Source organism: Mus musculus, chromosome 18, assembly GCF_000001635.26.
Source record: "Mus musculus strain C57BL/6J chromosome 18, GRCm38.p6 C57BL/6J".
NCBI lineage: Eukaryota > Metazoa > Chordata > Mammalia > Rodentia > Muridae > Mus > Mus musculus.
Window position 1 is genome coordinate 28,628,339 of NC_000084.6, and position 16,986 is coordinate 28,645,324.

The following is a 16,986-nucleotide window of genomic DNA, read 5'->3' on the forward strand; positions in this document are numbered from 1 at the left end:
TTTATTGTGTCTACTTCCCCTTTTAGTTCTATTATGGTTTTGTTCATTTCCATCACCTGTTTGGCTGTGTTTTCCTGCTTTTCTTTAAGAGCCTGTAACTCTTTAGCAGTGCTCTCCTGTAAATCTTTAAGTGACTTATGAAAGTCCTTCTTGATGTCCTCTATCATCATCATGAGAAATGTTTTTAAATCTGGGTCTAGATTTTCGGTTGTGTTGGGGTGCCCAGGACTAGGTGGGGTGGGAATGCTGCGTTCTGATGATGGTGAGTGGTCTTGATTTCTGTTAGTAGGATTCTTACGTTTGCCTTTCGCCATCTGGTAATCTCTGAAGCTAGCTGTTTTAGTTGTCACTGTTAAGAGCTTGTTCTTCAGGTGACTCTGTTAGCCTCTATGAGCAGACCTGGAGGGTAGCACTCTCCTTAGTTTCAGTGGGCAGAGTATTCTCTGCAGGCAAGCTCTCTTCTTGCAAGGCAGGTACCCAGATATCTGGTGTTCGAACCAGACTCCTGGCAGAAGTTGTGTTCCACTCACTAGAGGTCTTAGGATCACGTGTGGAATCCTGTGTGGGCCCTTGCGGGTGTCAGGCGACTCAGCTGGCAAGGTAGCCGGGGCTCGAGTGGAGTGGAAGGGGTTTGTGCCCCAGATCAAGCCCGGGTAGCCTGCTTCCCTATGTACCGCAGTCTCAAGTTCCACGCGATTGGATTGGGGTAGGCGCTGTGTTCCACACACCAGAGGTCTTAGGGTCCCGTGGGGAGTCCCGTGTGGGCCCTTGCGGGTGTTGGGCAAGACTCTGCTGTCAAGGTAGCCCGGGGCTCGAGTCTCGAGTCGAGCGGAAGGGACTTGTGCCCCAGATCAGGTCCGGGTAGCCTGCTTCCCTATGTACAGCAGTCTCAAGTTCCGCGCGATTGGATTGGGGCAGGCACTGTGGTCCACTCACCAGAGGTCTTAGGGTCCCGTGGGGAGTCCCGTGTGGGCCCTTGCGGGTGTTGGGCAAGACTCTGCTGGCAAGGTAGCCCGGGGCTCGAGTCTCGAGTCGAGCGGAAGGGACTTGTGCCCCAGATCAGGCCCGGGTAGCCTGCTTCCCTATGTACCGCAGTCTCAAGTTCCGCGCGATTGGATTGGGGCAGGCACTGTGATCCACTCACCAGAGGTCTTAGGGTCCCGTGGGGAGTCCCGTGTGGACCCTTGCGGGTGTTGGGCAAGACTCTGCTGGCAAGGTAGCCCGGGGCTCGAGTCTCGAGTTGAGGGGAAGGGACTTGTGCCCCAGATCAGGCCCGGGTAGCCTGCTTCCCTATGTACCGCAGTCTCAAGTTCCGCGCGATTGGATTGGGGCAGGCACTGTGGTCCACTCACCAGAGGTCTTAGGGTCCCGTGGGGAGTCCCGTGTGGACCCTTGCGGGTGTTGGGCAAGACTCTGCTGGCAAGGTAGCCCTGGGCTCGAGTCTCGAGTCGAGGGGAAGGGACTTGTGCCCCAGATCAGGCCCGGGTAGCCTGCTTCCCTATGTACCGCAGTCTCAAGTTCCGCGCGATTGGATTGGGGCAGGCACTGTGGTCCACTCACCAGAGGTCTTAGGGTCCCGTGGGGAGTCCCGTGTGGGCCCTTGCGGGTGTTGGGCAAGACTCTGCTGGCAAGGTAGCCCGGGGCTCGAGTCTCGAGTCGAGCGGAAGGGACTTGTGCCCCAGATCAGGCCCGGGTAGCCTGCTTCCCTATGTACCGCAGTCTCAAGTTCCGCGCGATTGGATTGGGGCAGGCACTGTGGTCCACTCACCAGAGGTCTTAGGGTCCCGTGGGGAGTCCCGTGTGGACCCTTGCGGGTGTTGGGCAAGACTCTGCTGGCAAGGTAGCCCTGGGCTCGAGTCTCGAGTCGAGGGGAAGGGACTTGTGCCCCAGATCAGGCCCGGGTAGCCTGCTTCCCTATGTACCGCAGTCTCAAGTTCCGCGCGATTGGATTGGGGCAGGCACTGTGGTCCACTCACCAGAGGTCTTAGGGTCCCGTGGGGAGTCCCGTGTGGGCCCTTGCGGGTGTTGGGCAAGACTCTGCTGGCAAGGTAGCCCGGGGCTCGAGTCTCGAGTCGAGCGGAAGGGACTTGTTGACTGCTATTCTTACAGTAAGCAATTTAAAATATTTCCCATATTGTTAACAATTATTATTATTTAGGTTTTGTTATATAAATAAATAATCACTTTCCAGCATTATATTAGTTCATCTATATCAGTATTATACATCCATTTCTATATCTATCTTTATCTACATCTATATACTTATAATATGTAATCTATATCTCTGTTTCTATATCTATTTATAACATTGTACCTATATAACATGTATACATGAGAGAAGATGTACATATCTTTTCTAGAGTCAAGTGTTTCTGACCCCGTGCCTTTAGTTCCCAATGTCAAAATCAGGCCAATTAATTTCCACTGTTGCTACAATAGCTACAAAACATAAAGTAGCTGCCTTATATCTTGTATATGTGAGAAAAGTCCACCTTTCAGTAGGTATCAGTCCCACATTATCTGCTGAGTATATACTTCCTGAAAGTCCCTGTGTAGTAACTATCTCTGTTACATGATGCTTTCCTAGACATATATTTTCTTAGATTTAGTTTATAGATGATCCAAATTAGAGGCAATTAGAAACCTAATAAAATATAGCATAAAATATAAATGTGACATATTGAAAATTATTTATTTACGAATTTTTATCTTTTATTTATTTTCATTTTATGAATTTGAGTCGTTGGCTTGCATATATGTCTATGCACCAAATACGTGAATGTACTGGCTATGAAATATGAAGAGGAAATAAAATCCTCTGGAACAAAAAAAAATTACAAATGGCTGTTAGTTTCCAAGTGGGTTCTTGGAACTGAATGAGAGCAATAAGTGCTCCTAACCTCCAAGCCAAGCATCCATCCTCGAGTCTCAAAATTGTTTAACATGGGAGTCATTTTAGGAATTTTCTATTTAAGATGAATATACTCAAGAGGTGCAAAGTTGCAACTGTAGCAACTGTGGATAATGAGGGTTGTATTGCTGAGTTTTCACACATGTGTTTAGTTAGGGTCACAGACATTTGGTTCTCGAGTACTTCTATCATCAGAAAAACAGTGCTTGTATTTGGTCTTACAGTGAACATCTCTCTTCAGTCTGACACTTACAACTTGACTGTAACATTGACTTTCTAACCATATTTCAGGAGCTGTTATATACATAGAGTTTGTCTTTGCTTTTTTTGGCTGCTTGTGCTCTACATAATACATTTGAGATTTAACCACGATACTAGGATCAGGAGTAAGATCCCCTCCTAACGCTGGGATTATTAGCACCTTTCTCATTTTTATTATTATTAATGTCTTTTTAAAGGGAGTATCACAGTTCACATTTACCCAGAGGTTGAAAGATCTTTATTTTTGTTCCCAATTATTCTTACGTTAAAATAAACTGTTTCAGACACATTGACACATTTCTAGATAGCCATAACTGGTTTAATTCTTGACTAAAGCCATAACTGGTTTTGTTCTTGACTAACTACTCAGGGGTATGAGTTTATCTGATCAACAAGTAAACACAATTTATGAAGTTCTCCACAAGTCATCTTCCAATATGATGGTACTGTTTTTCAATCCTACTGCTAACAGTAATTCAAATTGCTACATGTAGTGTCAAGTTCAAGTAGTCCAGGTATTGGTCCTATGACTAAAATAAGTATGTAGTGGATGTCAAATTTGCTATTAACTTGATTTTCCCTAGTAGTTATAGTAAGAATCTTTACATCCATTTATTTGATTTCAATGTGTATTATTTTAAAATAACATTTTAAAATTAAATATAATTATAGCGTTTCCCCTTTCATGCCTTCATTCTTTTTAATGTATTCCCTCATCTTTCTCTAATTCATGTCATATATTTCTATAATGATTGTACTATACATATTCTTAACTATATAAAGACAATTCTATCATCTGTATAATGTTGCATATGCATAAACAGAAGAGATTATGCATACATACGAGTGCATGTGTGTGTGAGTGTGTGTGTGTGTGTGTGTGTGTGTGTGTGTGTGTGTGTGTGTGTGTGTATGTGATTTCTGTGCTGACCACTTGGAGTTGGATAACCACTTCAGAGGTTCTTCCCTTAGGAAGGCTACTTCTGCCATTGCTAACATTCCTTAAATTTCTGTAGTTCTTTGTTTTGTTTATGGCCCTTCAAGATTCCCTCCTTCCCTGTTAGGATGTGTGCTGGTATCATTCTTATTCAGATTTGTCTAGGGTAGCTATTTTGTGAAGACTAATAGGTGTATCTTCCCTTTCATCTCTTGAAGACACAATCTCACAGCAAACTTCCTATTATTTTGGCTTTATTTATTTATTTATTTATTTATTCATTTATTTTTATTAACCCTTCCATTTGTTTACATCTCAAATGATATCCCCCTTCCCTGTTACCCCTCCCACAAACCCCCATCCCACTTCTGCCCTCTTCCCCAGCCCCTTTGCCTCAATGAGGGTGCTCCCTTATCCAATCACTCACTTCCACCCTACTACTCCAGCATTCCTCTATGTTGGGGCATCAAACCTCCACAGGACCAAGGGCTTCACCTCCCCTTGATGTCAGACAAGGCCATCTTCTGCTATATACGTATCTGGGGCCACAGATCCCTCCCTGTACACTCCTTGGTTGGTGATGTAATCTGGTAGGAGCACAGGGTGATCTGGCCAGTGGACATTGTTTTTGCTATGGTGTTGCAGTCCCTCTCAGCTCCTCCAGTCCTTCTGCCAGCTCCCCTACCCGGGTCCCCTAGCTCAGTCTGATAGTTGGCTCTTAACATGCTTTCTACTCACTCCTCCATGATGTTCCTTGATCCTTAGGTATAAAATATGTATTGTCGATGTATAGGCTTGGATTGAGCACCACAGGACCATTTGTTCTCTGCATTTTGGTAGGCTGTGGTTTTCTGTAAAATCTCCATCTGTTGCAAAGAGGAGTTTCTTTCACGAGGAGTGAGAGTTAAACTTACCTTTGAGTGTAAAGATAAACATCTTGAATGCAGTTATGAGTTACACGGTTCAGTAAAGTAGTCAAAGATTCAGTCCTCCCTGACCTAAGTTAGTTGGCAATATTTTCAGAACTGGGCATGATTTTCCTCTTGCTGAGAGGACCTTAAGTTCAAATACACTGGTTACTGTCAAGCCTTGAGTGTCATTATTACACCTTTAGGATTATCATGTCATCCTGGTCCTTTGGGCAGATTATAGGGGTCATAACTGTCTAGGACTATTGGCTGCTTCTCTCCCTTGAAGCTAGAATGTCATGATCTGGTATCATAAACACTGTTTTTCAGTGGGGAGGATTAAATGCCAGATCATCTGAGACACACTGGGTCCTGTGCCCAAAGTGCATTGTTTCTTCAACAGTAGAGACTTCTTTAGCATCTGCAAGACAATCAAATGCAGCACATTGGCTTTTGTATTGGGAGTCATTTAGACTCACCAGTCAAAATAGAGGTTCTCAAGCTTGGTAATAAAGTTTTTCTCAGATAAGCTATGTAGTTTTTAGGGAACATTCTCAGCCCAGGCAGCAAACTTTTTATTTAAAATCTATATGTGTTTGTACAGATAAAATTTACATGTATCCTGTCTAATTTCTAGTAAATAACTAATATGATTCTTTATGGCTTTTTTCTGATATCATTGCTGTTATTTTTCCCCCTTCCATGTTCCCTAAATAGACCCACCCAATGTTTTCAGATCTATACCTTCAAATTACTTGGATCCTGATATTCTCCTCTTTATTGCTTTCCCACTGCCCATGGGCTATTTTTACTTTCCTCATTCCTGTGGTTATTCTAGGCTGTGTGCTAACATCTGAAGATCTGGTGCCATCATCTACAGATGAGGTAATATGCGTTTTTGCCTTTCTGAGTGTGAGTTATCTTATGCCATATGGTCTTTATTGGTCCTATACATTAACCTGCAAAGTTCAGAGTTTAATTTTTCTTTATAGATGAATGGTATTCCATAGTATATACTTATTGGTTTTGTTTTTTTGTTTTTTGTTTTTGTTCTTTTTTGTTTTTTTGATTATCCATTTGTCAGTTTAAGAACATCTAGGATGTTTCCATATTTTAGCTATCGAGAATAGATAAGCAATGCCCATAGCTGTACATGAAATAGGGTATTCATTCCTTTAGGCAAATGCCAAGGAATTGAATAGTGGGTCATATGGTAGAATTATTTTCTGATTTTTGAGGATTTCTACCTTGATTTCCATATTTTTATACTTACTTCGAGTGGAAAGTTTTCAACCCAGCTAATACTGAATGAGGTTTTCCATTTCCTCACATCCATGCACACATTTATTGTTAGTTGATTTTTTGAACTTCATCATTTTGACTGAGGTACAATAAACTCTCAAAGCTCTTTTTGATTTACATTACTCAAATTGACAGTGACAATGAACATTTTAGATTTTTATTATCTACTTGTATTTGATTTTTTTTCTTTTGTAAGCACCCTGTTAAGATCCATGGCAATTTTAAAAATAGAATATTTTCTGACGATTTCAGTTTTAAACTGTTTATATCTTTTCGCTATTAATCTAAGGTCTGTTTGATAGCCAATAAGCAAACTCCCCGGCTCTGTGCATCATCACTGAATTGATTTTTTTTCCTACCTGTGCTCAGTGTGCAGAATTCCAGGCTTTCTCTTGATTATTCATAGTTTACTTTCTGGCATTGCACAATGAAATGGGCAGTTTATTAATACTCAAAACACCATGAGTTTGGAAAACATGTCTCTGAATGTGGATTCATTGAAACTTCTTTTTGAAGTTGAACTTAAGAAATGTCCCATCCCTGGGGTAAAGCAGATTAAAAAAAAAAAAAAAAAAAAAACGAGATATGCTTCAAAAACCATATGCCTTACGCCCTAATTTCTCTGATGATTTCAAGTTCAATGGAGTGCCAACACTGGCAATAGAGTTGAGAATCAGCTTCTTAAATGAGGTCTGCACTATTCTGATGTAATCTCCTTTAAAAGTAAACTGCAGACAACTAGGGTTAATAAACCAGAAAACGTTTTAAGAGTTATTTATCCCTCCTTTTCTGCTGGGCTCCATGTACTGTTTAGATGAATTGCTAACATTCTGTGTCTAAATGTTTATTGAAAGTTTACTCTGTATAAGATGCTACACTATTGGTCTATAAATATTAGCTGAACTGAACTGAGGATAAATACATTGTACTATATATTCTAAACAAAATCTATAACTCACATTAAATCATTCTCATGTTTCATGGCTTAAAGTCACACTGGGGCTTTTTACAAAGCTCTCGTGGTATGTTAGATGACAGAGAAGGTGGAAACAGAATCCAAACTGTGAAAAACATATGATTTTGATTGCAAAAATTTATATTTTTACAAGAAGCAGAGTAGAAGATATATACTGAACATGAACTGAATTGAATACTCACACAAATACAATGACTGAGATGTTTGTAACCACAAAAAAATAATTCACTGTGGCAACAGACCATGATATGGGTGCTATAGACGGGGATGTAAGTCATCCTAATATTTCCTGGGTCAAAAGTACAGGAGGCATGAGGCCCCACTCAGGAGTGTCCACAAATGGAAGGAATGTGTGTTAAGTCTTAGAACTATATATTTTACCCAGGTGAGAGTAAGCATGAAATGGAACATGACAGAGGATCCTAGGATTCAGTTAGAAAGAGATGGATGCATGTAAAAAGCTGATCACCTCAGAGTACAGAGTACATCCGTAAAGGATCCATCCATGCAGTGATCTTTAAGATAATCAGTTGGTGGTAATATTGAGGAAATTTGGTGGCCAGAAATACAAGGAATTCGTGGCTAGGCAACACTCCATTGGAATATAGTAGTTATTCTATTCCATTGACCAATCCAGAGCCTCCTGCTTGATCATCAGTAGATCTACCACTTGATTTCCTGTAGTTTTGTGTTTATTTTTTCAATAATATTTCTGTGAAATAATAGTCATAGTATAATACTCATTGATAATTTCTTGGGACTAAGATAGATCTAGCTACAGCCAGGAACTCAGTATTTTTCAAGGCCTACTATAACAGCAGATGCATAAGAACCCTTTCTAAATAAGAGAAGTATTCATATTTTATATGGTCAAAGAACCATATGGAAAGAGCTGAAAGTATTTAAAACAGATTAAACTAGGGGAAGCTAGTCAGGTTGACAGTGAGCATGGCTAAGTGGCAAGTAATGACTGTAGATTATTTTGGTGTTGTATGTTCAACATGGCTAAGTGATAAGTAAGGATTATAAATAGTTTTGATGTTACATATTCAGCCTTCTAATTTGAAAAGATATTCAGGATATACATCTTCTAACTTTACATTCTGCATGTCCTTAAGACACAAGTTCACATCTTGCTTTCTGATTACAAATGTGGCCACTTCCAATGTGTAATTGTATAACTTCCTCCTCCTCCTCCTCCTCCCAAAGAGAAAAGGTGATTTCACAAACACAATTCTCAAATAAATTTGAGCAAGCCCAGAGTAAAGGCTGCCAGCTCTTAGAGAGCCCATGGAATTCCATTCCTGTTGGTTTTGTATGTTTGTTTGTTTTGTTTTGTTTTGTTTTGTTGTCTGCTTTGCTCATCACATTTGTTGCTGAGCCTACACTCCTGAACTCCATCTGGGATCATCAGCAGCAACGCAACTACAAAACTGACTTTCTCTCACACAGTCTTCCAGAAACAGCAAACAGTGGATCTCAGGGGATGGCTCTGTGTCATATAATTTACTGCCCAATTTTGCTAACCCATGAGGTTTAGCTGCTAGTCTTTTTCAGAGCTTCAAATAAGCTTACAAGTTTGGGGCTATTTATCTATAATAAACTTTTAAATATTCAGCATGAAAAAAAAAAACTCTGCATTTTCAGCTTTGAGTGCATTGATGAATATTCTTTGAGGATTTCAGAGGAAAAGGCGTTTGGTATACAGAGGATGTTGTATTATTCTAGCTTTCTGTTACTGCCTAATATTTACAGTAAAAAGCATACCATTGCAGAGCCAAAAGAGACCTTGGAGATAATCTGATTTAATGAGCTCATTTTGTAGAAAGGTTTGAATAGGAGTTACCCAAGATCACACAGTTATTTAGTAGAAGGATTGAAATGAGAATCAAGCTTTATAACTCTGCACAGGCGTATACTCCATTCAGAAAGTGAATTGAATTTCCTCCAACAGGAGCCCAGAGCCATTCTACAAAAGAAGTAAAAAGCAAGATATTTTTCAATAGCTTTACACTGTCTACAAAACACACAGCCAAAGGAGATGTTTCTTTTTGACTACATATGATTCTAACCTTAACTGAATCCATAGAATAGAAAATGTGTTATGCTCTAGTCTAGCATAGAAAACTTGATGAAGGCAGCAGTAGAGTTGAACCTTGAAGGCTATCCAGAGTGTGTGGAGGGATAGATGCTATGCTATGTGGTAAAACTGTACAGAGACATGTACATGAACAATGATAATGAGCCTATATGAGAACATGACAGAGACAAAATTAGACAATTTTCTATTCTGTCATTAATACAGCTAAAGTAGTCATGGCATTCCAAAAAAGATTTAATTCAACTGTGTTTCATTTTTAAAGATTGTTTTTAATTATGTGTCTTTGTGTCTGCATGTGAGTATGTGCACATGAGTACACTTGCTCACAGAGAAATGAAGAGTGCATGAAATCACCGGAGGTAAAGTTCAAAGTTGTGAGCCAACTAACATCAGCGCTTGGAAGCAAATTTAAGGTTTTGTTCATGATCAATAAGCATTCTTACCTACCAAGACATCCTTTCAGTAACATTAATTTACTTTTAGAATTTTCTTTGTGTTTGTAAACTATGCTTCTAACAAAAATAGATGTGCAAGGGTCTATCACCAGAGCCTGCTGTGATAAAACACCAGATGGTGACAACTTATAAACTAAGATAATTCTTAGTTTAAGGTTTGGGAACTAGGAAATCAAAGATCAAAGTGGTAGCAAATTAGATTCCTGGACAGAAAATATATAGTGGTTTTTAACTGGATAAGAACTGTGATAATTTGAATGAAACATGTCTTCCATAATCTCACATGTTTGAAGACTTAAGTTTCCAGCTATTGGTGGTGTTGGAGAGAATATTGAACCTTGAAAAGATGGATCTTTGTTGAAAGAAATATCTTACTAGGGGTGGGTTTGGGGGTTTACATGTCCTTCTCTGTCTCTCTGCTTTTTCCGTGATGTTAAAATATGTTCCCTCTGCTTTCTGCATCTGCTGCTATGATATTCCTTCCGGCTCTGATGGACTATTAGGCAAATAATCTCTTCTTTTCTTATTCTGCTTTTGATCATAGTTTTGTTTTTGTTTTTTTTTTTCACAATAAAAGAAAAGTTACCCTTAAGCCACTAGCCCCCATTCGTGTGACCCTAGCCCTACAACCCAATTATGGGCATTAATTCTAACCTACATCTCTCAAAATACTCCTTAAACTGGTATTTTGGTAGTGATGTTCTGGCTCAGACCCTCATTCAAAGAAACACAGTCTCTGAGAGACAAAAAAAATTAAATAAAAAAAAAAGAAAAGAAAGAAAGAAAGAAAGAAAGAAAGAAAGAAAGAAAGAAAGAAAGAAAGAAAGAAAGAAAGAAAGAAAGGAAGGAAGGAAGGAAGAAAGAAAGAAAGAAAGTCCTGATAAATACCACTGAGGTACTTTATAGTCAAACTGTTCAAAACTACTGTTGAAAACTTAAAGCAGCCAGGGGGTGAAAACAGAATTTATATTTCAGAACTCAACATGAACTAGGGGCCTCTTCAAGATTAAGAAAGCTGAAAGAATTTATCATCAGTCGACTGCCGTTTAAAACAAGATCTTTAAAGGAAGTTCTGCACAGAAACCAAAAATAATAACAGATAGACAAATCTATACAAAGTAGTATATCTTGAAGTCATAAAAAATTATGAATACATAGACATAGACCTATGTATAAAAATGATTTAGATAGAGATGGGTAGAAGTAGAGATAATATATAGATATATAGCGATAGTAATTATAAATAATATATATATAGTCATAGAGATAGGGGAGAGAGATTAGAGATAGCAAATTAGATAGAGATGATATTAATAGACAGATATAGATATGAGCATAGGCATGTGTAAGATATGGGTATAGATATAAATATATTAGATAGGTATAGATATAGATACAGATAGATAAAAAGATGCATATATAGATAGATACTAGATATTAGAGATGAGATATAGTTATTACATATGTAATATATATTATGCATATATATATATATATACACAGAGACAGACAGACAGACAGACAGACACACAGACACAGAGGTGGACCATGGTGAGTTTAGTGTAAGTATTTTGAAAGTATTTTGAAACAAAATAGAAGCTCATGGGCACTGTGAAAATTCACAGCATGTGTGTAAAATAAATACTAATGGAAGTTGCATAAAATGAGAGTGAACGAGGACAGTAAGGGTATACTTTTCAAATGTCCTCATTCTGTATATAAAGTATGACATATACTTGTAAAATACTCAGGATAGAGATGTTCCCATCCTGAGAAAGAAGGGTCTTCACACTGACATATGGGTATTGTTGAAGATTTGTAAGAAATTTCCAATTTGTTACTATTTGTATATGGCTGTTTGTGTAGGAGCATGTTACTACAGATATCTGAGCTCTTGGCTCCACTTAAGCTGAAGATATTGCTATTTTTGAGCTACCTGACATGAGTGATGCCAACTCAATTCAGGTCCCACGTAACAACATTGCATGCTCTTAAGTGATGACCTGTCTCCCCTGCTCCTGTTTACAATGGTTTTGTTTATTTGATTGATTGGTTTGTTGGTTAGTTGGTGGGCTAGCTGATTGGTTTGTTGGTTGTTTTCTGGAGATAGTGCCTTGCTATACATCCTTGTTTGGCTTCAAACTTTTAGGAATATTTCTGTCCCAAAGGACTAATGTCATTTTTTTTTAACCAAGGTAAAATGCCTATACTCTTAATGTTCATTCACCTATTCAGACCTTGAACCTGCAATTGCCAGTCTCCATAAAGAACTGTAAAAAATGGCAAAAAGTGTAACTGAAAAAAAATCTGGAAACAAAGTACAAATAAATCAATAGCAAATAAAATCATATGGATGGAATAAAATATGTGTTAAAACCCAGTGATCAAGTGCAAGGAATTATTGTTCCACCCAATATGACTAAGAATCAAAATACTTTGGGACTTTGAATAGACAACTTATACATTAGCTAATTCAGAATGAAAGAAAAATCAATGGATCCCCAGAGACAAATAGAAAAGAGCCATTGTGAAAGGTAGAGAAAATTATATTTATAACTTTGAGTGCAGTGATATGTTTGCAGATATATGCATGATTCAAAGTTAAAGCCAATTGAACTTTAAACAACCACACTGTATGATGCTGTCAACTATATTCATATGCAGAAAGCTTCCATATCCAATCTTTAATATCCTTTATCCTCTTTTCCATTCTACCACAAACTCTATTATGTTTTCTCATTTTTCAACTCTTCTCATAACTCAAAGGGACATTTCAAAAAATAAGGACAGAGGGGAAAATAAATTTGTAATTATGTACTGAGGCATAGATAAAAAGATCAAACAGCAAAATTTCCCTGTTACCTTGCTTGATGGAGTCACAGGAGACTTAGGAGTGCTGCTCCCCTCCTCCAGGAAGTAGCATCACCTCGGTCTTATTAAAATGCTTGTGTGAATTAACACACACTCATCTTTCAATGAGTAATTTAAAAATCAATGAGTGACATCTTCTTAGAAGAATGTAGCAATATAATAATGAAGATCAGATATAAATCTGACTAAAATTATGTAGAGCTATAAAACATTAATCATAAAGTTACCAACAGGCAAGAGAAAAAGGTGTCTGGACAAGAAATGGGGACACACAGTACAGGTGAAAATTACTGTTGAGATAAACCCCAAGTGAGACGGTAAGGAGGCAGGAGGGTAAGAGGACATTGACCTCTGACTTACCTTCACCACTTAGCCACGGATTCCAATGCTGTCTACTCAGCTGACACTCCAATCTTTCCCTGGCCAAAATGAACATCTTGCTTTGTAGTGAAAAGCATGCCCTATTGCTTCTTTTTTTAAAATTAGGTATTTATTTCGTTTGCATTTCCAATGCTATCCCAAAATTCCCCCCCATGGTCGCCCTTCCCCCCCTCCCCCCTCCACTTCCACTTCTTGGCCCTGGCATTCCCCTGTACTGAGGCATATAAAGTTTGCACGACCAATGGGCCTCTCTTTCCCCTGATGGCTGACTAGGCCATCTTCTGATTCATATGCAGCTAGAGACACCAGCTCCGGGGGAGGGGGGAGGGGATTGGTTAGTTCATATTGTTGTTCCACCTATAGGATTGCAGATCCCTTCAGCTCCTTGGGTACTTTCTCTAGCTCCTCCATTGGGGGTCCTGTGATCCATCCAATAGCTGACTGTGAGCATCCACTTCTGTGATTGCCAGGCCCTGGCATAGTCTCACAAGAGACAGCTATATCTGGGTCCTTTCAGCAAAACCTTGCTAGTGTATGCAATGGGGTCAGCATTTGGAAGCTGATTATGGGATGGATCCCCGGAAATGGCAGTCTCTAGATCATCTATCCCTTCGTCTCAGCTCCAAACTTTGTCTCTGTAACTCCTTCCATGGGTGTTTTGTTCCCAATTCTAAGAAGGGGCAAAGTGTCCACACTTTGGTCTTCGTTCTTCTTGAGTTTCATGCGTTTAGCAAATTGTATCTTATATCTTGGGTATTCTAAGTTTCTGGGCTAATATCCACTTATCAGTGAGTACATATTGTATGAGTTCCTTTGTAATTGGGTTACCTCAATCAGGATGATGCCCCCCCCTAAGTCCATCCATTTGCCTAGAAATTTCATAAATTCATTCTTTTTAATTTCTGAGTAGTACTCCATTGTGTAAATGTACCATATTTTCTGTATCCATTCCTCTGTTGAGGGGCATCTGGGTTCCTTCCAGCTTCTGGCTATTATAAATAAGGCTGCTATGAACATAGTGGAGCATGTGTCCTTCTTATCGGTTGGAACATCTTCTCTTCTGAGGCCCTATTGCTTCTTTGGGCTCTGCCTGGCTCCTGCCATGATCTAGAAAAGCTGGCTACCTTGAAAAGCTGGCTTTCCTTCCTAAAAGATATGTGAGTGCTACAGTCAGCTAGAGAATGGATATCATCCAGGCACATAGGATTAGTGCACTAGCTGGTTACTTGCAGATGCCACTGAAGTATTTCAATCCTTTCTGTGCCCCCTTCTCTTGCTCTTCTTCCTCTTTATCTTCATCTTCTCCTTTGCTCTTCTTTCTCTTCATCCTATTTTCATCTTCTTTGTCATTCTTTTGCTCACTTCTTTTTCTTCTTCCCCCTTCCTCCTCATTTTCTTTTTTCTTCTTCCTTTGCCTCTTCTATTCATATCTTTTACCTCCAGTTCTCCTCTTCTTCCTTCTCAGATGGTCCTCCCCCTTGTTTCCCCTCCTATGTCTGTGCTTCCTCCTCCATAAACTATCTTCCTTTGCCACTTCTTCCTCTTGATCTTTCTTCCTCTGAATGCTGATTTACTTCTCCTGCCCTTCCTTTTTTCTTTTTCTTTTTTTGAGACACAGATAATTTTCTCTTAAGGCATTAGTTGATCTGACTGTTTGTCCTCTTTTTCTGTGTAGCTACAATGTTCTTAATAGATTTTTCCTTTATTTAGTTAGACCTCCTGAGGAGGATTTTTTTTAAAAGTGTAACTAGAACAGGTCTCTAAGTTATGCCTGTTGTCACCAGCAGGATATATTGCCATCATTCAATTGTGTGAATTTTCAGGTTCTGAGAGAGTTCTTAAAGGTATTTGACAGTATGTTCTGGGTATAAAATTGTAAGCAATACTTGTAGACATTCCTGAGTGTACTGGCTAGTTTTGTGTCAACTTGACGCAGGCTGGAGTTATCACAGAGAAAGGAGCTTCAGTTGGGGAAATGCCTCCAGGAGTTCCAGCTGTAAGGCATTTTCTCAATTAGAGATCAAATGGGAGGGCCCCTTGTTGGTGGTACCATCTCTGGGCTGGTAGTCTTGGGTTCTATAAGAAAGCAAGCTGAGCAAGCCAGTAAGTAACATCCCTCCATGGCCTCTGCCTCAGTTCCTGCTTCCTGACCTGCTTGAGTTCCAGTCCTGCATCCTTTGGTGATCAACAGCAATGTGGAAAATGTAAGCCGAATAAACCCTTTCCTTCCCAACTGCTTCTTGGTCATGATGTTTTTGCAGGAATAGAAACCCTGACTAAGACACTGAGTTTGACTTCACAATGCAATTATTCGAGAAGCTTTGAAATCTGAGACAGTTTATGCTATATATCATATGATTGAGATTTAAAATATACAAAGAATGCAAGTTCTTCATGGAAACAGTGGACATTTACAGGACAGAGAAGAACATAGTATCCTAAATATTAAGACATTTGGAGTATCACCATTGGAAGTCACATGCATCAGATGGTGTTTGAGGAAAGGCTCCATGAAGACAGTAGGCTTCATCCGACCTTCCACACCTTAAATATTACTCCTGTGGCTCTTTGTATGAAGCATGTGCTTGCTACTCAGTTTTCAGTTTTCTTCTTCAGACTTTTTCAAGGATTGCCTAAAAAGATATTGATGTATTCCTACCTACATTTACAACACCATAATATAAGGCTAATAGTTGTTGTATTACAAGGGTAAATTTTTTATCTACTCCATTTAGATGATGGTAAAATATAACCATTTTATAATGCTACTGAAAATATTAAGAATAATATAGTTAACACATACATTGGGCTACACTTTAAAATGTGAGACATTCATAGAATCCTGACAATTTTACAGGCAGTAAATAAACTGGAAGAAATTCAGTGTCAACAGAGGACAAGGCAAAGGTATGTCCATTTATTGGGTGTAAACCATGAAATTAAATAGGAAAACCAGCAAAAGCTAAACTCCCTGGACCTCCTTCTTTTCCTGAAGTGAGTTTCAGACTCTTGGGCATTCTCATGGTCTTGTTGGATGAAACACAGTGATGCTGGATATATAACTACTGTGACTGCTGTAGTAATTGCATGAGTCTGGTGACATAGCATAGAAGAAGTAGTTTATCATTAATCCAGATGCTGAAATAAATACCCCTTATATAAAGTCAAAATGTCAGAAAGGTCATGCTATCTCTGCGGGTTTTAGAGGAAAATCCTTTCTCTGCCTCTTATAACATGTCAATGTGTCAGGATTCCAGAGTTTATTCCTGTATGATTCCAAACAGTTACATGACCAAACCTTCTTCTGTACTGTTTTGAATCTCTGCTCCTCCTCTTGGTGAACCTGTATGGTTAACCCTAGTGTACATACAGATGTTTCAGAATTTGCTCTTCTCTTTTGGAATGTTTACTTAATGATTTTTTTTTGTAGACCAAAGTGCTTGCTGTTCCCAGAGAATAGAACTTGTGATTTTTGTAGTTCTCTATTTACTATGGTGGCTACCTTGCTATGATCCTGTTAATGGTAGCATGAATATTTAGAATTCTGACTCTAATTTAGGAAAGAGCTGGATTCACATGGCCTCACCAGTGAATTTTTTCCCAGTCCTTGTTTTCCTTATATATTAAATGAAAATGAATATGATTGGTGTCTCAGAACATTGTCATATGATTTAGTAGGATGAAGTATACAATATTATTTCTGCAGAACTTTGACTTGTGCAAAACTGTGTGTAACAAATTTTTATAAAAGTAACAGTCTCATTACTTTATTGAATGCATATCATTTGCTATAATTTTTTAAATATACATAATACTTGAGTGTTAATTTTAGTTTACTATCAAGCTGCTCAGATAAAATGTACTTATTCAAAAATATATCAAG

General features: G+C 39.0%; 1 long non-coding RNA gene across 1 annotated transcript in view; it reads left to right on the forward strand.

The window, feature by feature from the left end:
* 4930474G06Rik (RIKEN cDNA 4930474G06 gene) overlaps positions 1–16,986 on the forward strand; it is a 438,013-nt gene that overhangs the window by 68,175 nt on the left and 352,852 nt on the right. The window lies entirely within an intron of this gene.